The 25733-nt window shown below is 43.0% G+C and overlaps 1 protein-coding gene across 2 annotated transcripts in view; it reads left to right on the top strand.

Annotated features, from left to right (window-relative positions):
- Positions 1-25733, top strand: part of NKAIN2 (sodium/potassium transporting ATPase interacting 2) — a 440622-nt gene that overhangs the window by 305711 nt on the left and 109178 nt on the right. The gene's annotated exons all lie outside the window — the stretch shown is intronic.

The raw sequence follows: 25733 nt of genomic DNA, 5'->3' as shown, positions 1-25733 counted from the left end.
GGATAATATTCAGAACCTAAGTTTGTAGCTTAAGCTCATCTCCAAAGTCCATGTTAAGGTTTTTATTTCCTCTAACTTAATTTTATGGATAATGAGTGATGAGTAAAAAAACAAACAAAAAGTTCATTGGTGGGTCTGTTCCCATTCACAAAAACATGGTATATTGTATGCCAAATCTTTTAGGCATGTCAGTGTCTGCACATAGCTGTTTTTCTAGACAAGGCATCACTTTTCATGCCACAAGAAAAGTACAGAGTGACAAGCTATCAGATTCTGTGTTGAAATCCCAGCATAGTCTGGCCAACCACAGTTAGGCCTTTTGTTACGGTTATTACAGGTATCCATTCACAAAGCAAAAACGAACATCAGTTTTCCAAACCATCATATTGGGTTACATAACATGTAGTTTAAATATTTTCTCACAATTAAGAATAGTTCTTTTTTTCTAGGAGGAAAAGGTGCCAGAACTGAAGTCTGATGGTTCCTCGGAGGGGTTGGTGTGTTCAGTTTTAGTACCCTGGTCCCTGCCCTGCTGTGGGATCAGTGGAGCTGCTTGCCCTGGTCTCCACACTGCGGCAAGATTGGTGGGGGCTCCTGCCCCAGTCTCTCTGCTGTTAAGGGGCAATGGGGGCTCCAGCCCAGTCTGCACACTGCTGTGGGACTGGCAGGAGCGCCTGCCCCATCCCAATCTGCTGCAGGTTGGTGAGGGCTCATGCCCCGTCCCCACACTGCTGCAGAACTGACAGTGAAAATGTTTCTGGTGTTCTAATGGAGAAAAGGTGCTGGAATTCCATTCTGGTGCATTCTACCAGAAAAAAAAAACAAACCCTGATTAAGAACACAGAATATAGTTTCAGTAATAACACATGCAACACATTCAGAAAAGTTAATCTTTTCTTTCAGTTCTCTTTTATGGGCACTTACATGGATCCTGGACTTCAAATGTAAAATGAGAAATTGCGTTCTACAAATTGGTTCCTTGCTTTAATTGTTTCCTCTGTATTCCTAGCCACTGTCAAGCTGATTTTGATCTTAGTTTTTTTCAGGGACGGTAGCATCACTAGTTGCTTTTGAAGGAATTTCCTTACAGATCGGTCTCAAAAAACAGTAAGGAAATAATTCTGGTTGGAGCTGACTTTTATGAGCCTTTAAAAGTGACATAGCATATTCAGGGCATTTTCTATGTCTTTTTACTAGGCTTGCAAAATGTGCAGCTAAAGAAGGCTTGTGATGTGCATGTGTGTATGACTTAGTGAAAAGAGTACTTAAGATACATTAATAATGGGCAGAAGTGAGAGCTCTTGGCTCCATTCTTCTAAATGTTGTAAATAGAGAGGTTTAGAGGGAACTGTTGTGCCTTAGCATAGCTGCCTTTTGTGAGTGCACTACAAGAATTCCACAGCACTTAAGGTTCCCAGGGGCAGACCTCTCCCCTGAGAGCTTTATGAACTGTTCAGGACAGAGTGTTCTAGTGGCACTTGGCCAAATAATGCCAGATTATGGAATCCTGTGCAAGTCATATTTAATATACATTCTGAAGTGTTCCTTTATACATTACTTTTTTTTTCTTTTCAATTCTGAAATACCTTGAGAACATTAAAGAATGCTGACAAGAAATTTGCTTCTTTGCAGAGGGCCAGCCCAAGACCTGGGCACCCCTTATATCCTACATACAGACTCACCAATGGGCAGGGGAGCAGTTTCTCCAGGACCTGCCTATTCAGAAGGGCCTGGGGCTTCTGGCCACCATCACTGCTACTTCCAGAATGTTAGTGGGTGAAGTCCTGAGCCCTTTAAATCATCACCAGAGTGCCAAACAGCACAGTCCAGGTGGTGGTAAGGTGTGGGGGGGGGACAGTGTGCTCTGGACAGCCCTGGGGGCTAGTTGCCCCTAGCTCTCGCATGGAGCCAGCTCTTCACCTGCCCCTCTTGTCCAGGGGTCCAGCAAGTCTGTCAGCCTTCCCACCCACGTATCTTCAAAATAGGTGTTAAGAATAGCATTGGGGGACATAAGTGATTCCCAAATCTTGTGCTAGCTTCAACAGAGGATAGACTTTCATTCCATATGAATACCTAGCTAGGCCTGTTTCTTAGCTTACAGATGGTAACTTTGACAAAACAGAAATATTCTGACTAATGTGGTTTGGAATATACTGAAAGACTGAAAGCAAGTGGCCTTGTAAAAACCTCCAAATTAGGAAGAGTGTTGAGAGAGGCAGTACATGCAAGGATATGCCTTCATCAAACACGGACTAGCCTGCTTTTTATAATGGGCGCTTAGCTATCATGGTGATAGAAATGCTTGGGATAGTCACCTTATGCCCGTTTATATTTGCCTGATAGCCATGTAGATTGTTATTACTTGTTTTTGTTCAGCCAGTGATTGATTTTATGTCAACAGGTATTGCTCTTGAAAGAAGCACATGTCCATTCACATATTGCAGAGATCTCGTATGAGCTTGCTATGTTTAGCTTGCCTCTTAGACACCGTACAATAGCAGAGATCTCCAGTCCTATGGCAGCTTTTCTTCAGTGCTGCAGTGCAAACAAAAGCAATCAGGAGCAGAGCCTCCGTTGTTAATGGCTGTTTCTAATTTAGTGCTTTTGAAGCCAAGCTTAGCGTAAATTTTATCACTTTCTTTCTGTGCTGTTCATCTCACCTCTCCCCCCATCTCACACCCACCCCCATAGTTACATGAAAAGGGAAAATGTTTGTCATTTTTAGTCCTGCAGCCCTGAGAAATAAACATTTTTTAGCACCACCTGCAGCATGCAGGTGTACTTAGTGGAGCAGAACTGCTAAGGATGTGATTTGTTCTGTTTAGTGTGAAGCTCTGGGCTTTGGGAAAAGATGTGGGGGAGAAGTTTCTACATCCCCACCCATTCCCAGTTAATGCTGCAGATGAAAGTGTTAACTCAGTCTCGTCAGAGGTGGGTCTTTGCCCACGAAAGCTTATGCTCCAAAATATCTGTTAGTCTACAGGGTGCCACAGGACTTCTCGCGGGTACAGACTAACATGGCTACCCCTCCGATAGTGTTTTTATTGGAGTAGTGTATTCACTAATTAATATCAGTGAGGGATTTTGATACGTTACTCATTACTTACCCAGACAAACTATTTACAAGCGTGAGAGAGGGCACAATGTCAGTCCCATCTGGTGGGGTAGGTGAACTGGGCCTTCCCACTCTACCAGGTTCTCACCCAGGAGCCCTGATTAGCACTGTAATGATGTAGTCTATGTGTAGTCTGTCTAATGTTCTCCCCTGGGCTTTTTCCTACCACTATAACCCTCCCTTTGGAACACATGGCTCATGGTTGAAACCCATGAATCAGATCACCATGGTCAACAGGGTAAGTAGGGATCCTCAGCTCTATGCAGCAAGCCTCCACCTGGGAAAGCTTTCTTGGCATAGTCTTTCTACAGCAACAAGTACAGGTCAGCGTCTATCTGCTGCACCTTCTCTGTTCATGCTGTGCTGAAGAACTCCCTTTTAAGTCATGCCCAGCAGGCCTGTTGGGGTGAGATCACACCAGGGGAGAGCATTTTGGGGTGGGGCTTCTGAGGCCCAGAATTGCTCCTGAACTCTCTAGTGTGGGGTTTATCCACCCACACAATTCTGGTGCTAGGTTGTCCAAATCCAAGGCTTACAGTCCCCCAAGATGGGAAAAGACGTCTGCCTTCACGTGTATGGTTTCGTGGTCAGCAAACACGGCATGGGATGATCAATGACTCAGTCTTTCTCTGGCTGTTCTGTATAACCAGACTGAGCTGCTGTAGTGGTGTAGTAGCTCGATATTCCCTGTGCCCCATACTTTAAACTGGTCTCATTCACTTAATGGTTATTGATTTTGACCCTGTACATCAAAGTCATTTGTTTCATATAATTAAATAATACTTAGTTGTCCTAGTTAAAGAAGGAAATCACAGATGGAAATGCACTGTGAGGATGTCTGGTTTGCTACTGGTGTGAGACATTATCCACAGAAAAGATAGCAAGTGAAACCATAGCCCCACTGACTTCAATGGAATTTATGCCATTGATTTCAGTGGGAGCAGAGTATCAGACACAGCATGGGGCAGTGGTTGTGCTTACTTTCGGCACTCTAGACAACAGCATATCCCATGGCACGGCACTTTCTTTGCCTTAGTATTTCTCCCTTGGCCAGTGGGGCTACGTCTACACGTGAAGCCAACATCAAAATACCTTATTTCGATGTAGCAACATCGAAATAGGCTATTTCGATGAATAACGTCTACACGTCCTCCAGGGCTGGCAACGTCGATGTTCAACTTCGACGTTGCGCGGCACCACATCGAAATAGGCGCTGCAAGGGTACATCTACACGCCAAAGTAGCACACATCGAAATAAGGGTGCCAGGCACAGCTGCAGACAGGGTCACAGGGCGGACTCAACAGCAAGCCGCTCCCTTAAAGGGCCCCTCCCAGACACAGTTGCACTAAACAACACAAGATCCACAGAGCCGACAACTGGTTGCAGACCCTGTGCCTGCAGCATGGATCCCCAGCTGCCGCAGCAGCAGCCAGAAGCCCTGGGCTAAGGGCTGCTGCCCACGGTGACCATAGAGCCCCACAGGGGCTGGAGAGAGAGCATCTCTCAACCCCCCAGCTGATGGCCGCCATGGAGGACCCGGCAATTTCGACGTTGCGGGATGTGGATCGTCTACACGGTCCCTACTTCGACGTTGAACGTCGAAGTAGGGCGCTATTCCGATCCCCTCATGAGGTTAGCGACTTCGACGTCTCGCCACCTAACATCGAAGTTAACTTCGAAATAGCGCCCGACGCGTGTAGCCGCGACGGGCGCTATTTCGAAGTTAGTGCCACTACTTCGAAGTAGCGTGCACGTGTAGACACAGCTTGGATGTCCTGGAGCAAATCAGTCTGATTCTGGAGGGTTTTTCCCCTCTTCATGTTGGTTTTATTCTTCCCTATTTACATGCTGGGTCTTAGGAAAGAAAAAAAAAAGATGAAACAAAAACAAAATAAGTCCAAATTCACAAAGCAAAGAGAAGTACTTTTCCTCAGTCCCTTTCTGGGGCGTTACCTTGCTACACTGGCTCCTCATTACCAGTTCTTCCACAAGGAGGTATTAACCTAGTTTCTTTCCCCCTAGTGAGGGGAGAGAGCCTACTACACCGTGAAGCTTTTCCTTCCTGCTGCCACTACCCCTGCTGCAGCTTGCCTCTCATCACTCCCTTTCTTACTCTCTCACCAAAAGAGGGGCTTTTCAAAGGTCACTAGAAGTCCCTAACTGGTTCAGGTGTCTCTAGTTAACCTGAGGTAATCTTTTTTCAGCTCACAGAAAGCAGGGCTTTCACCATTCTAGGTCTGAGACATCCGTCCTCTACCATAACTGCCAGGACTGACTAACTTTGTCGTAGCTTGAATTAGTTTCATAATGTGATACCTTCCAGGTCAGGATTCACTCTTTTTCCCCTTGAGTCCTGAGCCTTTCTACTAATTTTAACAAGATTAGTCATATAGATTGTGACTCTTAGGCTATATTTACACTGTTGAACTATTCTGGGATACTGAAATATCCCAAAACAGTAACTTCGCATCAGGAAAAAAGTCTGGTATTTGAAATATTTTTCAAAATACCGTGCATTCTATTTCAGCATCCCTCTACCCCTCGTTGTGGGCAGAATGGAGGATGCCTCAAAATAGTCCAGTATTTCAAAATATGACAGTGCCAAATCCTGAAATAGCCTATTTTGAAACTGATTTGAAACAGGATATGCAATATACCTTATTTCAAGGTAAGGGAACAGTGTAAACACAGTGTTAGGATGTGGGCAGCTGCCCACTCTGAATTAAGCCCATATGCCTGTCTAATTTACTATTATAATGGCGAATTTGAGTTTTATAAAAATCATCATTTACTAGCAATGCAGTGAGCCATATCCTCTCTTTACTATTGTCGGTGACTGCAAAGCATGAATTTCTGATTCTCTCCAAAATATGCATGTGGGACTATATAATCTAATCAGAAGTTTTAAATGTAGATATGTTATAGTTTACCTACAGTCAAGAGTTTGGTGTACAGCACAACCTTCTGACTAGATTCTAGCTTGCTCTCACTAAGCCAGCTCCCTCTTTGAGGGAATTCTTCTTGGAACCTTCATGCACATTCCAGGAGAGGTAGTTTCCATCAGAGTCAATTGTTGTGGTTTCTCTTATTTTATTTCCAAGCTCCTCAACAAGCAAGATCAAAGCTTCCCCAAGTCTGCTCCTAACCCCCTCATTCCCAAAAGTCCCTCAACTGAAAATTCAAAGCTCTTGCCTCAGAGCCTTTTGATAATAGGATTTCCCACAGTCTTTCTTCTATTCATTTTTTATTTTTATTATTTCTGGAAGAAGTTCCTCTCAGAAATCACGTCAGTCTTTGGCAGGGTTTACAACTCCTCTCCTTTTCCTGCTCCTCCTTTATGAGGATCAGCCAGTTAACTTGCAAGTCTTTTTTACCAGGTGCAAAGAACAGAGGTAATCAGTAAGCTGCTTTCTTCTGACCTCAGTCAAATGGCATCCCTGACATCCCTTCACATCTACATACAAATATAAAATTTTTTGTTTTAAATATAACATGTCCAGAAATTGGGGCAAATTCCGATCTGGAGAAGGCTGGGCACTCCCTGTTTCGACTTCACTGGGAATTGTGTTCATTTACAGCCCAATACAGCTAAGCACATGCTTAAACTCCACTGCAGTTAATAGAATTCAACCATGTGCTTAAAGTTAAGTATGCATGTAATTGTTTTGCTAAATCAGAAAGAATTTGGCCCTCATTGTTTAAAGAGGAAGGATGTTGTAGTTCAGGTATTGGACTGATAGTCTGTCTCAAGATCTGCTACAACAGACGTTTTGCATGACCTTAGGCAAGTCACTCCATCTCACTGTACCTTTGTTTTCCATCTGTAAAGAAAGACGAATATTTGCTGTGTTTCTCTAACTGTTTTGTGTGTAGTCTCTTGAAGTCTCTATACAGCATCCAGCACAGGGGGACTTTTAAGTAACACAAATAGTAATGATAATTACATTTCACGTAGCAGTGGAATCCAGACTCATTATGTACAACTTCTGTCAGTCTATATTTTACTCTCTGATTAGCCATTACCTGTCTTCATTCCCAACGGGCTGTCTCTTCAAAAGTACACAAATTAAAATCCATTTATAGATCAAAACTTGAAAAAAATGCAAAGAAAAGATCTGTCATGCAAATACGTATGGAAGAATTACATATCTATTTGCTGCCACAGGATATGGACTATTTATTATGCTTGTCTTTTGCTTCTGTGCTTTCACACTCACAAGTCTATTGATATTAGTGGATATTAGTGATATTTCAAGTCTATACTCTCTGCTAGTATTCAACAAGTCTATTGATATTAGTGGAACTAAGTGCCTGAGTTATGGGGATATGGTTAATGTGAAGGTATCACCTTAGTCAATTTTGATTTTACTTATTTATATAGGCCCTGAAAAATTTGAACTGGGTAACATGTACCACTAAATATGATTCAGTAATATTATTCCAGAAAAACAAGTGAGTAGGCATTTCTTCATATATTGTCAATACATTACTGCTGGTAACTCAACTATTAAATAACTAAAATAATAAGAAAATTAGTATATATAATATTGGCCAATAGCATAATAATCTTGCTAATGGCCTTAATACATTATACATTGCATATTTTTTGCATTTTAATCCTTCCTGTATTAATACAAGAAAACATGCATTACTAGAACTGCCATTATACTACCATTAAAAAGTGTTCCGTGATTTAGAAAACTATAATCAATACTTACTAATCCAGGTTGCTTACAGTAAATACCTACCACTCAGAAACCTTCATGGCCTTTTCATTTTGCATGATCTTTCAAGCTATTATATTGTCAAATTGATTTAAGCCAACATGAAATATAACGATGTTAAGAGGAGAGAGGAAGGATGATTAGAATGCTAGCTTAGTACAGGGAAATCCAGGTTCAAGTTGCTCAGCTGTTGCAGAGTCCCTGTGTGACCTTGGGCAAGTGTGCCCATAGACGCTTGGGCCAGTCACCTGAGTACAGTCAGGTGGCCACCATAGCCATACTGTGATTTTTAGTGCACTGAGCCAAGCTACCGCCTGTATCTCTCCCCAAGCTAGGGATCATACTTCCCTGCTGTGTAGACATACCCTTACTTTGTATGTGCCTTGATTCCCCACAGGTAAAATGAGAATGATAGCTCTTCCCTACCTATTGGGAGAATGAATACATTTAAAATAAGGAATGTGATGGGTTCAGTCATGGGAGTTCCCTTGGGACTGTTGCCAAGTTGCTGATAGCACCACTGAGCTTGCCTACCTGCCCTCTGGGACACCCCACCACCCTGTTGCATTAGGCCAGAAGCTCTGGTCCCCCTCTCCTGCCAAGGCCATCCAGAGAGTAATACAGACACTAACAACAGCTCGGTAATCTGGATTGCTTTGTACATTAGGTAAAAGTAAACAATATGCATTTTAGTTCAGCCACGAATAAAGTCATATATCTAGGAACAAAAAATGTTGGCTTTAGTCACAGGACAAGGATTCTATCCTGGGAAGGAGTGACTTTTAAATAAAGACTACTAGTAGATTATATTGTCCAGTTCTAGTCTCAGAGGAGTAGCTGTGTTAGTATCTGCAAAAAACGGCGAGGAGCTCTGTGGTGCTTAAAGACTAATAGATTTATTTAGGCATAAGCTTTCATAGGTTAAAAACATTTCATTAGATGAATGTAATCTAGCATTACAACTCAAGAATGAGGTTGAGCTGTTGGAGAGGGTTCAGAGAAGAGCCACAAAAATGAATGAAGGCTTGAAAAGCATGCCTTACAGTACAGACTTATGGCATTTGGTCTATTCACCTTAACAAAGAGAACAATAAGGGGTGCCTTGATCACAGTCTGTTAGCACCTATGTAGGGCGCAAACATTGGACAATGGGATCATCACTCTAAAATCATTGGACCAGCTTTTCTTTTGTGGATGCAGATGCTAATATCAGAGAGTTCAGCAGCAAAAGTCAGACTGAAAATTAATTGGGGACAAATCAAAATTCCTGTGATTGGCAATTATGAACACGCTGTGGACTCTGGCACACTAAGGGGCAACCATCCAGTTTTGATTCTCAATGGTTTCACCTACCTCATCTCTGTTGTCAATAACATGAGTGGCACTGAGAAGGAACTTGAAGCCCACACTGCTAAATGGTCATGGAGCACCTCCTTAGGAATATAATTTGCAGACTCAATATCTTGATAAATAGAGGGAACAGCTTGATAAATAGATGAAGCTAAGGACATATAGGCTGTGTCTACACGTGCCCCAAATTTCGAAATGGCCATGCAAATGGCCATTTCGAAGTTTACTAATGAAGCGCTGAAATGCATATTCAGCGCTTCATTAGCATGCGGGCGGCAGCGGCGCTTCGAAATTGACGAGCCTTGCCGCTGCGCGGCGTGTCCAGACGGGGCTCCGTTTCGAAAGGACGCCACCTTCTTCGAAGTCCCCTTATTCCCATGAGCTCATGGGAATAAGGGGACTTCGAAGTAGGCAGCATCCTTTCGAAAAGGAGTCCCGTCTGGACGCGCCGTGCGGCGGCAAGGAGCGTCAATTTCGAAGCGCAGCTGCCGCCCGCATGCTAATGAAGCGCTGAATATGCATTTCAGCGCTTCATTAGTAAACTTTGAAATTCGAAGTTTGGGGCACGTGTAGACACAGCCCTACATATACAAAGTGTCCCTGAGGGCAGGGTAGAGAGATCACCACTCCCTATATGTGGAGAAAAGGGAGGGAGAAGACTCTCTAGCACCAGCAAGATGCCGGAAGTTATATGCTCTCTGTTCTCTGGACTGGCCACTCAGAGAAAGAATGAAGAATGCCGACAGACAAAACCAAACCTAGGATACAACCAGAGGGGAAGGTAAGCAGGAAGAAGCACAGTGAACTAGCAGTTAAGAGTACTATTTGAAAACTGTGCAGAACCTTCTGAACCATGACAAATGGTGTAACATCATCAGCAAGATCAAGTCATCAGGAATGCATCCAGAGCAAAAAGACTTGAATCTTTAGTCCTGTATAGCCGGTTTTAGCTGGGAACTAAGCTTCTGGAGCTAAATGGGTCTCTGCCACCACCATCACTCAAACACGACCTGTTTCTTGCACTATCCAGACTGCAGGTGGTCTCATCTGGCAGCCACATATAGATCAGCTGTTGCCAGATTATGCTGCCCCCAGGACACATCTCCAGCTGAGTTGCCTGACCTCACCACTACCAGTGGGATACCAAGTCAAGAGTCACCTGTTCCTAATTCTCCTCCCCCATCACCATCAGCAGCAAACCCAGCCCCCCTCCCTGAGTGGGCTGACTGACATGCTTCAAGTCCCAAGCCCATGGTCAGGCCTGAACTCTTGACACCTTTGGGTGCAAGAACATCAGATGTTCACCATAAGCCATCTCAGCCTCCTCAATGGCTGGATCTTTAGTTAAGGCTAACCCTCAGTTATGGGGCAAAATAATCCCTAGGGTTAGCCAGGCACTGAGGCAGTCTACCCTCATTCACTAGATTAGTGTTTCTTCTATTAAGGGGGTGCTCTTTTGGGTGGCAGGGGAGAACTATATTGTGTGTTATGTTGTCCTAAAGATAGAACTGTTTGTTGTTATAGGAACTGAGTTAAATAGGTAGGGGATTAGCTTAGCTGGTGTTGGTTCATTCTAGCTTGTTGTGTGGGGTGGAATAAATCGAAAAGCATCTCTCTGTGTTCAAGCAATTTTTTCCTAAACTTGGTGACTCCAAACAATATAACAGTTTTGACTTGGCATGACTCAGCAATGCTTCCACTACTACTACCATTGCTACTGCAGCTACACTGCTCTTTGCATTTACACTAGCTCAATGAGAGCTTGCGTGAATATGCATACATGAACATGGGAATCAGACCTTGCTCATAAAGCAGATATAGCCTTAGTCAAGATGGGAAAAAGTTAGATGCCATTCAGATGAGTCTTCTTTGTTCAAAAATGAACAATGATAGTAGTAGGCATCCTTCAGTCTGCATAGACTATGGATCGCGTCCTTTATAGTTTCAATTGAGGACTTCATTTACAGCGTCTACTGTGACTATGAAGACCCACATGAGAGTGACAGTCCTTGCTGCATCTCTTGCAGATGTGGTGAGTGTCTGGCAAGTCCTTAGTGTGCCTTCTGTGCGCTCGCTTCTCCTCTGCTAGCTGTCTGATCCTCATCTCGCCCTTCTGAAGGCCCTTGTGTAACCCCTGCCTCCATCTGCTGCAGTCATCTGCTAGTTCTTCCCAGTTGTTCAGCTCGATGTCTACCTCTCTGAGGTCTCTCTTGCAGACATCTTTGTAGCGCAACTGGGGCGTACGGAAGTTCTTTTGCCAGAGGCTAGCTCACCATACAGGATGTCTTTTGGAATCCTTCCATCATTCATCCTGTGGACGTGGCCAAGCCAGCAGAGCCGACGCTGCCTGAGGAGGGTGTGCATGGTTGGGATTCCAGCTTGCTCAAGGACGGCGGTGTTGGTCACTCTGTCCTTCCATGATACATACTAAACATGTCCTGTTCCCTCAAATGGTCATCCAGTGCTCTTTATGAAGGTATGAGATTTGGCACTGAATACCTAACAACTTCCTTTGAGAATCATTTTTGTCTTTGACCCAATGAAAGCAGGAATAAAAAGACCACCAAAATCACCTGAATCACAGTGACTGGATGGAATCAGCAGACACCTGTACCACACATACCCTGAAGCATGCCAGGTTTGGCTCAGAACAAAACGTTGTGGTCATGCATAATTTGTTCTGTGCTGCCAAACAGCGTGAGAACTAATCTCTTCAATCTAGCAGAAAAAAGGTAAAGCATGATCCAATGACTGGAAGTTGAAATTGGACAAATTTCCTACTGGGAAAAAGCATAATTATTTTACACTGAGAGTAATTAATCACTGAAAGAACTTGCCATCACCAATGTTCTCTGTAAGCTGTATGCTTGTGTGGCTATGCAAGAGTTTCAGATGCCGCCCAGATGATTAGCAAAGTGCCCACAGCTACGTTTTGTGTTTCTACTGCTGGTGCACATTCACCCATGCCTCGGTGCTCATAAACAAACGTATTCTGCACATGGATGGGAAAAATCCACACAGAGATGGAAAAGATTAGAGAGAACAATGACCATCACTGGCAACTTTTAAATTGAGATTAGATGTTTTTCTAAAGAAATTGCTCTACTTCAAACAGAAATTTATTCAGGGAAGTTCTATGGGCTATGTTATATCAGAGGGCAGACTGGAGTCATAGATTCCAAGGTCAGAAGTGGTCATTGTAAGCATATAGTCTGACTTCCTCAATAACACAAGCCGTGGAACTTCCAGAAAACAATTCTCTGAACAGATCTTCTAGAGAAAAATAATCCAACATTATCATTACTTGTATTACCATTGTGCCTAGGAACCCTAGTCATGAATCATGGACCCTATTGCGCTAGACACTGTATGACCCAGAGAAGATAATCTCTGCTCCAAAATGCTTACAATCTAAATATACAGCAGGAGACTCCCATATGAATACAGGCGGACACAATGGGAGCAAAGAACATTACAAAACGATATTGCTCATCAAGATAGGCAAGGATCTCAGTACAACAGCAGCCAGATGTTGTCAGGGTTTTGTTTTTTAACTGAGTTTGTTGTTTGTGAGGCAGGGCGTGGAATGGTAGACATCAGAGCAAATGAGACTTTTAAGGAGGGTTTTAAGGAGATAGTTTTGTGAATGTTTACAAAGAGTTCTCCCATGTGTTAGGGCTGGCATGGGAGAAAACACAAAGGCATTTGTTTGAAAAGTTAATGTGAATGATTTAGGCTAGCATCATAAATCAGTCAGATGTGGGAGTTGACATCTTGACAAAGCCACTCAGGCTGTTGAACCTCTCTAATATGGAATTTTCTTATCTGGCAAACTCTGTAATCCAGCATGATTTTACTTAGCCAAGTGACCACTTATCATGCTTGTGGATGACTTTCCATTTGGTCCCATAAAGATTTTTCCAACCACCAGTCTTGGCTCTTGGAGTTTTGTGCTGTTATTTAGCTGTAATTTACTCCTAAATGTTTTGTAAGAGCTCAGTAAGCAGTGGATTGTTGGTAAAGCTAATATGACCTCTCGTGGTCCAGCAAATTCTCTCATCCGGCACTGGGCGGGTCCTGAGGGTGCCAGATCAGAGAGGTTCAATATGTATATTAAAGAGTCTTTGAATTCCAAAGAAAGATTACAATCTCTAAGGAAATACTACTGTTTAATGTAAATTTTGAACACTTTTAATAGTCCAGTGAATGACTATATTTTGTTTATTTATGAGTATATTTTGTTTTTATAATAAAATATAAACTGAATCTTTTTAAATGCAAAACATTGTGTAAGATCAAAGAACCCAAGTAGGAAAACTGATGAAATCAGAAGAGAAGAAACTGGAGAAGGAAAGACATTTTGGAGAGTAATAAATGAAAAGGGATTATGTTAGGAAGGAAGAGTCTGTCCAGAGCTCAGAGCACACATTGGCCGCGTCTACACGTGCATGCTACTTCGAAGTAGCGGCGCCAACTTCGAAATAGCGCCCATCACGGCTACACGTGTTGGGAGCTATTTCAAAGTTGAAATCGACGTTAGGCGGCAAGACGTCGAAGTCGCTAACCCCATGAGGGGATGGGAATAGCGCCCTACTTCGAAGTTGAACATTGAAGTAGGGCACGTGTAGACGATCCGCGTCCCGCAACATCGAAATAGCGGGGTCTGCCATGGCGGCCATCAGCTGAGGGGTTGAGAGATGCTCTGTCTCCAGCCCCTGCGGGGCTCTATGGTCACCTGTGCAGCAGCCCTTAGCCCAGGGCTTCTGGCTGCTGCTGCTGCAGCTGGGGATCCATGCTGCATGCACAGGGTCTGCAACCAGTTGTCGGCTCTGTGGATCTTGTGTTGTTTAGTGCAACTGTGTCTGGGAGGGGCCCTTTAAGGGAGCGGCTTGCTGTTGAGTCCACCCTGTGACCCTGTCTGCAGCTGTTCCTGGCACCCTTATTTTGATGTGTGCTACTTTGGCGTGTAGACGTTCCCTCGCAGCGCCTATTTCGATGTGGTGCTGCCCAACGTCGAAGTTGAACGTCGAAGTTGTCAGCCCTGGAGGACATGTAGACATTATTCATCGAAATAGAGTCGCTACATCGAAATAAGCTATTTCGATGTAGCGTGCATGTGTAGACGTAGCCATTGTAAGTAATTTTTGTGCTTGTCTAGAAGGACTGTTACAACTTCCTCAGATTGTGAGTGCCTGTCTGAAGTTATACAGAGTGAACATCTGGAGAAGTGTCTCACAGCATGCTCTCAGAAAGTGCCTGATGCCTGTTGTTGTACTTGTATAGTCCTGGGGATATAATTTTTTATGAGAAAATGAGCCAGAATTTCTTTTAATCAACTTTTGACCTTTTTTAACCTGATGGTGAGAATTATTCTTATTTGATTAGTGCACAGTTCTTTTCAAGGGCAATGCAGTTATCTGTTTAAAAAATCTAACTAGTATAGATTAGTACTTGAGAAAGACTAGTCTTTACTACAGAAATGGGTACAGTTAGCACAGTGGAAGGAGGGTATAAATCATTGCTCATTTAAAATACTGCATTACCATGTTAGCAGAGGAGTGACATAAGGTTCAGGTTTCTTTAACAGTGCCTCAGAGCACAGTATATTCCTATTTCTCTATTGAACAGTCATGTTAGGGCACAAGTCATTCGTGTTTTGAAGGAGTAAAATAGAGAGATTTCTTCTCATGTTAGCCGTTGTCTGCCTTTATCAGATTCCACCAGATTTCTTTTGCCAGTCTTTGAAAGAGACTAAATTGCACATATCAAAGCATGTACAGCATAGATTGGTTTGTTAAAGGCAGGGCACTTTGTATGTAAAATCACGCTTGTTCTTTTACATATCAGATTCTCTTCTAAATGAATTTCATTCACATAAAGGGAGTTCCATGATAGTTGCAGGGAAAACTCATGCAGTCAAGTCAGCTCTAGGGTTATTTGCATATTCAGCATGTCCAGGATTTACAGCACCAGATTTATTCCCCTAATTTTAGCATGTGGTGATCCAGATTAGATCCATTTTTCCCTTACACTGAAGCATATGAAGTAGCCTTTCAAGTGAAGTAGTCTGAGGATGCAACTATCTTTCAGCATGAGCAGATCCCAAACAGGAGCATGCTGAGACTCGTGAGTGGCAGGTAATATAACATAGGCAAGGGAAGACATTTTCTGGCCACCCAGGACAGCTGGGCCTATGCCATGGAAGCCTGGCCCTCTGGACAGCCAGGAAGGATCAGGCTGCAGTGTGGCTGCTCCAGGTACTCTAACCACCTCAGAAGGGTGGTTATGCCACATGCTGGGCTATGCTGGACACTAAGAAGGCTGGAGGCAGTAACTTTAGAGTGAGGGGCTTGGTTCCATGGTGGGGGAGGGTTGCAGAAGGGGCAAGATTGAGGCTTGCCTTCCCCCAGCTGCCCATGCAGGGACTTTTCACTATCTTTTTCATACTAGTGAGGGCAGAAGGTGGAACTTGTTCCCACTGAGAATCAGGCTGCTCGCAACCCTTGCTACTGTCAGATTTCAAAATGAGAGTCATCTCTTTGTGCCATGCAGATATTTTCCAAACAGTTGAGTATGGACTACCCAACTCCACTTGGATTCTGGCCGTCCATTTAAGACTGTATTAGCCCACTGTACCACTAACTGGCCTTTTAGCATCCCGATCAGTGGTCCTGACAGGAGCTGCCAGCATCCCTTTTTGACTAGGTATTCCAGTCCAAAACCTGGCAGCTGGCAATGCTAACTGGTATATCAGGGACTGACCTGGTGATATCCAGAGCTAAACAAATGAGCTGTTATAGCTTCACCTGAGTAGCCAGTCTTCTAGCTGTGTCTGACAGATTCCAATCTGCTCTGGATTGAGCACAGAGCTGTAACACAGACTCACTGTGGTCTCACACACACACATGCTCTCTCTCTCTCTCTCTCTGGCTACGTCTACACGTGAAGCCAACATCGAAATAGCTTATTTCGATGTAGCAACATTGAAATAGGCTATTTCGATGAATAACGTCTACACGTCCTCCAGGGCTGGCAACGTCGATGTTCAACTTCGACGTTGCGCGGCACCACATCGAAATAGGCGCTGCGAGGGTACGTCTACACGCCAAAGTAGCACACATCGAAATAAGGGTGCCAGGCACAGCTGCAGACAGGGTCACAGGGCGGACTCAACAGCAAGCCGCTCCCTTAAAGGGCCCCTCCCAGACACAGTTGCACTAAACAACACAAGATACACAGAGCCGACAACTGGTTGCAGACCCTGTGCCTGCAGCATGGATCCCCAGCTGCCGCAGAAGCAGCCAGAAGCCCTGGGCTAAGGGCTGCTGCCCACGGTGACCATAGAGCCCCGCAGGGGCTGGAGAGAGAGCATCTCTCAACCCCCCAGCTGATGGCCGCCATGGAGGACCCAGCAATTTCGACGTTGCGGGACGCGGATCGTCTACACGGTCCCTACTTCGACGTTGAACGTCGAAGTAGGGCACTATTCCGATCCCCTCATGAGGTTAGCGACTTCGACGTCTCGCCGCCTAACGTCGAAGTTAACTTCGAAATAGCGCCCGACGCGTGTAGCCGCGATGGGCGCTATTTTGAAGTTAGTGCTGCTACTTCGAAGTAGCGTGCACGTGTAGACACAGCTTCTGTGTCATAAACACACACACACGTACATTGTCGGGTTTTTAGACAGGATTAAATAGCTGGGGAAGTAATGCACTATTATGGATGGTGGTTTAGACAATGTTTTCAAAGTTGTGTGCAAACATGTATGTGCTACTCTGCATTTCATTGTTGTGTGTAGTTGCCCAATGGCATTTGTAAAAACATACACCTGAATTACACATTATGGATCCATAATTCTCAACACAAAATGCCATGCACAATTTTTAAAAACTGAATTAATTGAAGGCAAAAAGCAGGTTATTTATTTCTCAGACACTACAACTCAGCCTTATTGAAGGTACTGTACCAGGTAAGTTTCCACACTTACGAGTCTATTGATTTTAGTGGAACTAAGTGCTTGAGCATAGAAAATATTACATTGGCACATAAGGAAATGGAAAACTAAGGACTATGACTTTCATTGTGCTGTTTTCTTTACGTATGTAAAGAACAGTAAACATCACATTACGAATGTTTAGCTTTTTAAATTTTATACCATATTCAGTTCAACAAGAATGCCTTTTGATGCTCTAAAGCAGGGGTGAGCAAACTTTTTAGGTCATGCCCCCATTTTTGGCCCTGCAATTAGCTCCCACCCCTGCCAACCTGTGGGAGGACCACAGGAAGGGATATGGGGGGGCACCCTGGAAGGGGGTGTTGGGAGGCTGTAGAGGGTACCCCAAAGGGAGAAAGTTGCTAACGGGGAAGACTCCAGGAGGGTATCTTTTCAGTTCTGAAACTGGTGGGCTGACCCGCTGCTTGACTCAGTGCCGCTGCACATGCTGATTGGCCCAGTGGCCGGGAGGGTGTTCCCTTGCCAACGCACTGGCCACATGGGAGAAATCAGAGGACTGGGGAGGTGGCAGAAGCTGTGGGGGTGGGAGCTAATTACACTGCGCCCCCTTCCTTACAAAATGTCATGCCCCTCCACCACTATTTCGTGTACTCCTGCTCTAAAGGAACTATTCATGAATTACTGAGTCAGGGAAAGGAGGTGGAGTGGGAAAAGTGGTCATGTTATTTTGGTCCTGGGAAGATCCTTCATATCATGCTGAGTTCTTGCTGGAAAGGAAGGACCAGCCCAGCAAGCCTGCAAAAATTCAGTGTTCTCCTGGAGATATAACATAAGTGCTAGGGGGACATCACAGGCTTCTGGGTGCTCTGAGAATATCTCCAATCCTAAAAGATCTGTTTGATCACCCATTGCCAAGCCACCATCTGACCACTCAGTATATGAATATGAGTTGCAGAAGATTGTGATATAAATCAAGGAGCCTTTTCCAGATACTTGATTAAGTAAGAAAGTTGAGTGATGTAAGAGGATGACACCATTATGTAAAAGACAATTCATGAAGAGAAGGAAAGAGGGAATCTGCCATGGTATAGTCAAGTATCAAATGAAAAAAAATTGCTATTGATAGAAGAAAAGTCCCATTTCTACATACATGTAGTGTAAAAAGCAACCTATATACTGTCAGAAATAATCATGTGTTTATAGAGAAATATACGATTTTCCTTCTGTTGCTTCTATGATTCTGTGCTACAGAGGAATCTGAGGGCATGTATACGCAGCAAAGTTATTTCCAAATAATGGCTGTTATTTTGAAATAACTATCCTAGCATCTACACAACACAACTGCTATTTCAAAATAATTTTGAAATAGCAGTTATCTTATTTTGAAATTGGTAAACCTTATTCTATGAGGAATAGTGCCTATTTCAAAACAGGTGCCATTAAGACAGGGACGAGAGCCTATTTTGAAATAAACCATAGTTAATTTATCCAATGGCTCTATTTTGAAATAGGTGCTATGTTTGTACATGCTGTGTTTTGAAATAGCTACGTGCTTTTTCAAAATGCATTTTTGTGTGTAGCAGGGTTATTTTTCATAAGCTATTTCAGACTAGCTCTCCCAGCATAATTTATTTGGAAATAAGTCTGCTGTATGGACATACCCTGAGATAATTTTTGGTCTGAGGGGTTTGGAACTCTTCCCTGATGCCAAGATTTCAACTGACAGGTAATAGGGAAAATGTCATAGTTCCATCCAAATAAAAAGAATGACTTTTCCTTGAAAGCACAGGTAATCTGTGCTTAGCACATACACTGCGAGGATGTCAGCCTACCCTCAATCTCTTCCTCACCAGATGATACCTCCAAAGCCCACTGGAAATGGTTAAGCTAGACAGCATATTTGTGTGCTGCTGATATATTGTTTGGGCTTTCAAGATTGCTCTTTAGCAGCACCATTCAGTTAAACTGCAGAGCCATTTAGACATCACAGTTCTTCAATTCCCAACCTCTATAATTGATTGGCACAAAGGGATTCATATTTCCAAAGCCTATAAGGCAGATTCCTTTTTCCAGCAGACAGATTTTTTTTAACTGCAACCTTGGGCACTGCTAACTTAACCTCCACTTAATTCTAAATGCAGAAAAGGAAATGGTTACATTTTAATGAACGCAATTAATAATGAAGTACATGGACTTTTTATGTGCAGGCTTTGTGTGGTTCTGGAGCAGCTCATTCCTGTGTGATTTATCACTGCCAGAAAATGACATTTGCCATTTCTTAAGGGCATTTAGCTATTGACAGTGTGGACTGCTATACATGGGAATCTTATATGGACACAGTGGAATTTTTTTTTCTTTAAATGCATTTACAGGGAGTAATGAAATGGTCACATCTGGTCTTCCCCAGAGATTCTAGTCAATCAAATATTAATAGCTGTCATTTTCAGCAACAGGAATGTGACAATAGCACAATGGAGGACTCTCCAATATTCCCTGCCCCCTCAGGACTCCCTAATTAATTAACCAGCCATCTTTCTTCCATACCCACCTGTGAAGATCAGGGACTGTAAAACCTGGGAATGAGATGTCAATTAATAGGGAAATTGGTTTCCCTGTCTGTCACCCTGTACTACACATGGATTTCTTCAGGGAGTTTTTCTGTATTTGAAAAATGAAAGGGTCATATGATAAGTGATAGTAATCGTGAGCCTGATCCTTCAGTTCTTACATAGACAAAACTACTGTTGAAAGTAATGGGGGTTTAGCTCAAACAAGGACTGCTGGCTTGTATGCTGTAATTATAGAGGAATACCTGCAGGAAACCCATATACTGAAATTCACCTTATATGATGCCGTCTTAACACGTGCACGGAGCATTTTGCTAGATGTTTCAGGCTTCTAGTAAATATATGTACTGTGTATTATAATGGCTCACGGAGAGAATATGAGGCAGCTGTCATGTTCCTGTTTCCAGCAATTCTGCTCTCTCCTCATTACACAGATAGTGTATATTTGCTAATAGTCACTTATGTGCAAGAGGAAATAATTAGGTTTAATGAATCTCCAAATATCAAGTCACTTTGTAAAAGACCATTGTGTGTTTTTATCAGTTAAAGGCCCCCAAACTCTGTATAAGTAAGAGAGAATTTTGGAAGCAAACTGGACCCAGCATCCATAAATTATCATACACTGATTACTAGACTTTTATCCTGACAGCATTATAATCCCCGAGTGAACCATTTTATTGTCAGTGTGTCTGCTTCAAAACATGTCTTCCCTAGAAAGCATTCCTTCATTCAGCTTCGGCTGCTGGAAGCAGGCAACAGCTTGAAGCTACCAGCTGCTCCTGAACAAAGCAGGTAGAGATGCAAGAAAGGCTGATGAATCCATAACAATAAGCACATCATGATATAATTACGGTAAATCTCCAGAGTGGCCCATGTGCACAGAATGCCATATGTTTTTGTTCAGGAAGTCTGCGATATTGAAGGCATTGTTTAATACAGACTTGTTCCATAGTGCTTCTGCTAGTGTTAAACTGATATTTATCCAGAAAATTAGTGTATACACTTAATGGCAGAGCTGAAGATAATATTTGCTGGGTCAGCTAACTGTGCTGATAGATATCATTAATAATTAAAACAATTCTGAAAGATATGAACAGGTAGAAGGAAGGTTTCTGTTTCTTTGCAGTTTAACTGTACATATTCTAATAGAACCTCCTTTTATCCTCCCTTTGATAAGGTGTGATTTGGGCAGTGCATGTAATAGCTGTTGCAGTTTTAAAATGTCTTCATTTGACTTTGACCAGGTTAATAGGATTTACTGCTTCTGCAGCCTGTCCATGCAAAATAGATTCTCAGTACGGACAATACCTTGCGGTCTGTCAAGAATTAATAAACTGTAGTCTCTGCCCTTACTTCAGGAAAGTATTTATTCTCTAGAAGATTTAGACATAACTGGGTGTGAGTCTTGTCCAGGCTGGGTCTGCTTAGTAGACGCTTGGTATTAGTTCTGTCAGCTGGTGATGGCTGCCCCATTTTCAGATTACACACTCCTGATTTTCCGTTAGAGAAGTGTGCAGAGATGCTGCTGTAGCAAGATGCTGGCTGTTTAAAATAGATCTCCCGCATATATTTCAAAGATGGCACTCTATTCTTGCAAACATTTTCATGTACCAATGGCACAAATCAATTTGGTCTTCAGACGCTTAAATCATTGTTTTATGCTTTGTCTGAACTTTGTCTGACTGTGCTGTAAAGAAGTTCCTGAAATCTTTGTGTGCCATAAGAAAAGGATTAGTTCCCTGATTGCTAGCTATTTCTTGTCATGATTGCTTTCTGCTGCAGTGATCAGAATACAATGCTGCAGCAAATTTGCAGGGTTGCAAATGGAGTAAAATAAGTGTATGTAATTATTTTCTAAAGATGCAGGTCATGATCCTAGCCATTATACATATACCAAGGGAGAATGCACATGCACACGTACCCACCTTTTATGATTTGTGACTCTCCAGACAAGGGTGAGGCCCAAGTTGCTATCAGGGAACAGGGATTGCCTTATAAATGCCATTTGACTTCACCTGCCAAAAGTTGGGCCAAACTCTGAGCACTTTAGGACAGAAGCACATAGTTTCTGGAACCACTAGGTCTCAGTTGCTCATCCTGAATCTGAGGTCAACCTACTTGCACACACTTCCCCTCATCATACCCCCACTCCCTTTATTTAATACTACCATATTAAAACATGAGAAATACATAAAATCTTAAAACTCTATTTTGTAGTTTCCATCTTGAAATAGTCCTTCTGCACCAGGTCTTCTGCTGGTGTGCACTTAAAACTGTCTCAACCCTGTTCAGAAATTGATGTTTTACAAATATATGACAGTGCTGACTCTTAGAAGGAGCAAACCAGAGATGGCTGCTGGAAATTTCTGATCACCTTTGGTATTGCCCCAGATGACTGCAATTCCACAGTAATGAAATGAGGCCTATCCATTTTCCATAAACTCAGGCTGCAGCTGCTTTCAGAAGTGGCATGCAAATGTTTGAGATTGAAAATGCAAATGAAGTGTGTATTTACATATCTTGCACCTCATTTGCATATTATCACACAATCGTGCTTCCAGAAGAGGCTTTTCCAGAAGCAAAAACAGCTGTGTGGAGGGGGTTCCTTTGAAAACAAACCCTGTTTTAGAAAGAACCCTTCCTAATTAATTTTGGGAATAAGGGAATTTTGAAGTGTGGGGTTTGTTTCAAAGTGCCTGCTTCTGTAGAGCCAGTCTGTGTTTCACAAGCAGCATTTTTGAAGCATGACTGACTGCCATTATGTTAAATAGGAGCTGAATATACATGTCAGCACCTTATTAACCTGTTCCGAAGGGCCTCATTAACATGCCCCTTCCAAAAGGATGGGGCATGTGTAAATGCAGCCTTTGTGTCTTTTTTAAATAGCTGGGTGGTATTTTGAAATGCATTTTGTGTGTAGCTGTGCTATTTCGAAATAAGTTAAGCTGTTTCAAAATATCTTATTTTAATATACCTCTGTAGCATAGACCAGGAGTGCACAAAGTGGGGGCATGTCCACCAGAGGAGGCACAACATTTTGTAAGGGGGGCACAGTGCGATTGGCTTCCCCATGCCCCATTCTGCCACACCTTCCAGCTTCTGCTGCCTCCCCAGCCTTCTGATTTCTCCCACATAGCCACCTAGTTGCCAAGGGAATGCCCGTCCTCTGCCCACTGCTAGGCCAATCAGCATGCACACAGGCCCTGAGTCAAGCAACAGGGCAGCTGGCAAGTTCCTGGATTGAAAAGGTATCCTGCTGGGGTTGTCCCCCAAAGCACCCCTCCCCCTTCGGGGCACCCCCCTGGAGCCTCCCCGAACCCCCATCCTGAGCACCTCCCCCTCATATCCCTTCCTGTGGTCTTCCCACAGGTTGTTGGCGGGGGGGTGGCTAATTTCAGGGGCAAAAAGGGAAGCATGAGCTAAAAAAATTGGCTCACACTGGTGTAGACATAGCCATAGAAAGTCACCAAAACTAGAGATGAGCCCAAACTAAAGCCCGGGAACAGGACATCCTTGAAAGTAAGGAGTTTGACCTGGGCTCATATGTGAACGTTGTGCCTCATCCCCACTTCTAACCACAAGCTCCACTCCAAATCCAGGTCATTTAGGAGCAAGAGCCTTCATTTGATCTGTGATTCCTTTAATCATATATGGAGAGAAGGTATTTGTAATAGGGCCTCAGAAGTAACATACCTAGGAGGGATGCAGGCAACTGGACCATTATCTGACAGTTATGATGCTTCAATGGAACTTCTGAGGTCAGAGATATAGTTGGACTTTAGAATTCCTGCTTATTGAACGTAAGGAGTAACTCTAGTGCCAGTGGCTTCTGGAAGTTAATTCACTGAATTTCTGCTGTTAACTTTGACAAGGAGTAGGACAAGGACTTTGGAATCTGCAGTATGACATAGTATTCCCTGGAAGGAGAGGGACACCAACCAAGTAGGCCTAGGCTTTTGTCATGTGCTCCGTGTACATGGTAGGTTGCAGGGCTGCCAGCGGAACTGGCTTTTGTATCAGACATAAAGCTCACTACAGAGCTCACTTGTCAGAGAGAAGGTAAGATTCTTTAATGCTCCGCCAGGTATGGTTAAAGTTAGCTTAAATAAGGTGTTCTGTCCATTCCCTCTGAAGCATAGGGCATTGGTTGGAAGAGAGGATACTGAGCTATTGGTCTGAACCAGTATGACCAGTCTAATATTCTTATATCCATGGTTTGACAAGTAGAAATTAGTAATAATGGTAAATGCAAACTTGTCTTGGTAAAATTATCACTTTACACCAGTGAACTTGTTGGCTGTATTTGCTATAATGTTTCCACAATTATTTATTGAAGAACGCTGTGCTTTTCATGTGAGCCAATTAGCAAACAGTGTGTTTTTTACTTACCTGTATTTAAAACATAGAACACAGTGCAAAAGTATTATAAAATTCACCTCCTAGAACTCAAACAAAAACCACATGCAACAGTATTTGGCCATGTCTAAACCAGACCCCACTTCTGGAAAGGGCCTGCTAATGGGTGGAGTGGAAGAGGCAAATGAGGTGTGGATTAAAATACCTTGCGCATTATTAGCATAGTCCCATGAGATCTTGTTTCCAGAAGATCCTCTTCCAGAAGCAAAAGCCGCTGTGTAGATGGGGCTCCTTTGGAAGAAAGAACGTTTGCAGAAGAAGGGTCTTCCAGAAGGGGGATATCCTTCAGAAGGACCCACATTTGATTCCAAAGGAGCCCCATCTACATGGCAGTTTTTGCTCCTGGAAGGGGATCTTCAACTCTGCTCATTACCATGCCCCTTACGGAAGGTGGGGCAAGCGTAGATGTGGCCTGACAGGTGTACTACACTTACTTTGTTTACTGACCAGTAATATAGAGATAAGTGCGCTAAGCCTTGTCAGTGTCTTGCTATTTGAAATACTCATATGATAATATTTTGCAACTGCTCACATGATATTTTGCCACCTCTGACTCCATTATAATTACACGTGACCAAAGCAGGTGATTGGAAGTGGAATGGATGCACAGAGACAGATGGATTAAGACTGTTATAATTGCAGTTTTACTTGATTATAATTTTAACAGGCTCCAGGTGATTTCTATTTTTTACAGCATCACTCATCGCAGTAAGTCCCAGTGGGCCTGGAAATGGGGGAAAGACACATTCTGATTTTTATATGAACCCGTTTGCATTGTGAGCACTTAGGAGAGTTCTGCTGTGAAAAAGCAATTAGCTTTTTAGTCTGGGGTGCCATTTAGAATATTCAGGCTCATGTGTTTCATCATAAAATTGACCTTTTTAATTTTTTATGTCTGAGATTCCCTGCTAAAAGAGTTAGCATAAAAAAATACAACCCTAGAGGAAATACTGAAGCCACTTGTAGAATTTAATAAAGGAGGTCTGGCCCTCAAGTGCTGCAGATAGCAACTCTATCTGAATATAGTAAATGTGAAGCATGAGGTACTGTGTGCTTAATTTTTAAATAATTGGCATCATTAAGAAACATAATGACACTAGTTATATAAAAACATAGGCAAGCAATATGCAGTGCATTTACATTTTCTGTCACACTTTGCTCAGAGTAATTGCTTTCTCTGGAAAATAGGTCTGCCTCCTATTACCTATGAATGCCGTGCCCATGTGCTAATCACCTAATATGCTAGAATTTTAACCATTCTGCATGCCCCCCCGGCACATACTTCCACATACATATATTACTCATACATTTTCCTAATAAAACCCCAGAGTATTTTTTAGGTGAGAAAGACTGTCATGCTGGTTTATTTTGCTCCAGGACAGGTAAAGGCTATCATTTCAAATCCAGAGGAGGTAAAAATAATAGTATTGGGACCCTCTCCTTTCCCCTGTTCTCATTACTTATATAAGTCCAAAGAGGCATCAGAAAATCTTGGTGGCACATGGGCCACAGTTACACTACAGCGCTCTGCCAACAGAAGTCAGTGTCAGAAGAGATTTCCCGACAAAGCTTCTGTCCACAGAGTGTGGCCACACATGGAAGCAAA

This window comes from Carettochelys insculpta, chromosome 3 (assembly GCF_033958435.1).
Source record: "Carettochelys insculpta isolate YL-2023 chromosome 3, ASM3395843v1, whole genome shotgun sequence".
Taxonomy (NCBI): Eukaryota; Metazoa; Chordata; order Testudines; family Carettochelyidae; genus Carettochelys; species Carettochelys insculpta.
Note: the sequence above shows the minus strand (reverse complement) of the source record. Positions and strands in the feature narration are given on the sequence as shown.